Source organism: Notamacropus eugenii, chromosome 4, assembly GCF_028372415.1.
Source record: "Notamacropus eugenii isolate mMacEug1 chromosome 4, mMacEug1.pri_v2, whole genome shotgun sequence".
NCBI lineage: Eukaryota > Metazoa > Chordata > Mammalia > Diprotodontia > Macropodidae > Notamacropus > Notamacropus eugenii.
Window position 1 is genome coordinate 334,394,676 of NC_092875.1, and position 2,032 is coordinate 334,396,707.

Genomic DNA, 2,032 nt, shown 5'->3' on the forward strand with positions numbered 1-2,032 from the left:
AGTTGTTTTAATTTTCCATTTCTCTCATAAGTAGTCATTTAGAGCATTTTTATATGACTCTAACTAGCTATGATTATTTTGTCGGAAAATTGCCTGTTCATGGCCTTTGATCACTTGGCAGAAGAGGAATACCTCTTATTTCTACAAATTTGACTCACTTTTCTGTATGTTTGAGAAATGAAATCTTTTCCAGAGAAACTCACTGTAATTTTTTTCCCCACAGTAATGATCATCAACTCTGTATTTCCCTCCATCCTGTTTCCCCCTGTTTATCCTACTGTCTCTCTTCATTTACCCTGTCCATTCTCAAAAGTGCTTTACTTCTGACTTTTACCTCCCCAAAACTTCACTCTTTTCTATCAGCCTTCACCTCCTACCTCTCTTCTCTTATCCCCTTCTCTTTCTACTTTCCTGTATGATAAGATAATCTTTCTACATCCAGATGACTATGTATATTATTCCATCTTTGAGCCACTTATAATGAAAGCAGGTTCATGTCTTCCCCTCTCCACTTCCCCTTTTCCTCTTCCTTTGCAAAATCTCTTTGAGGCTTCTTTTATGTCAGGTAATTTATCCCATTCTGCTCCATTTCTCATTCTTCCAGAGCATTCTTCTTTCTCATACCTGAATTTCATTTTCTAAAGATAATCATAGGCACACGCCAACCAGGAGTCCAGGTGGGACCGAGGCAAAGTGCCAGTGTGCAGTAAAGAACCATCGCGATGGCCACCCAAGGAGAACCCCAAGTGCAGTTCAAACTTGTATTAGTTGGAGATGGAGGTACTGCAACAACTACATTCGTAAACATCACTTGACTGGTGAATTTGAGAAGAAGTATGTAGCCACCCTGGGTGTTGAGGTCCATCCTCTCGTGTTCCATACTAACAGAGGTCCTATTAAATTCAACATATGGGATACAGCTGACCAAGAGAAATTTGGTGGTCTGAGAGATGGTTATTACATCCAAGCTCAGTGTGCCATTATAATGTTTGATGTAACATCAAGAGTTACTTACAAGAATGTACCTAACTGGCATAGAGATCCGGTATAAGTATATGAAAATATCCCTATAGTGTTGTGTGGCAACAAAGTGAATATTTAGGACAGAAAAGTTGAGGTGAAATCAATTGTCTTCCATAGGAAGAAGAATCTCCAGTACAATGACATCTCAGTCAAAAGTAACTACAACTTTGAGAAGCCTTTCCTTTGGCCTGCTAGAAAACTTATTGGAGACCCTAACTTGGAGTTTGTTACCATGCCTGCTCTTGCACCTCCAGAGGTTGTCATAGATCCAGCACTGGTCTCACAGTATGAGCAGGACTTAAAGATTGCTCAGACAACTGTGCTCCCTGATGAAGATGATGACTTGTAAACTGCCAACTCGTTGCCACCCGTATAATTTTCCCTGAAAGATTAGTAAACCATTGTCATGATTGGCATTCCTGTGTTCCTTTTGTTCCTGGTAGAGTTCAAACCCAGGCGGGCTAGTTTACCAAACTCACTTTTTACCAGCTTTCCCCCTCAACAGAACACAAGAAATATGCATGTCCTATCAAAAATATATTCATTCTTTAATTGACTATGTCCAAAACTATTTGTCTTGTTCTTCATTTTGCCTCCATCACCTTTATGTCACGAGATGGGAAGTACATTTCATCTTCTGTCTATAGGAATCCTGGTTTGTCATTGCCTTAATCAGGGCCCTCAAGCCTTTCAAAGGTCTGTTTCTTAATAATGTCATTATTATTGACGTTGTTCTCTTGGTTCTGTTCATGTCACTGTGCATAAAATTTCATACAGATCTTTCCAGTTTTTTCTGAAACTGTTTCTGATCTTTTCTTATGCTATCTAGTCAAAATGTACAGGAATTATAATGATAATTTTATTATTATTAAAAATTCTTCTATTTCCTTCAGCATATTTTGCCTAGGATACAATGGTGATGGGCAATGATGTCCAAAGAAACTCAGGTCATTCCATACCTTCCTCATTGAAACTTGCTAAATGGTGGGCATAACCCTTTATGGGTTCT

The 2,032-nt window shown here is 38.8% G+C and overlaps 1 pseudogene; it reads left to right on the forward strand.

Annotated features, from left to right (window-relative positions):
• The first annotated feature begins 719 nt into the window (after window positions 1-719).
• Window positions 720-1,372, forward strand: LOC140498473 (GTP-binding nuclear protein Ran pseudogene; annotated as a pseudogene).
• The last annotated feature ends 660 nt before the right edge of the window (window positions 1,373-2,032 follow it).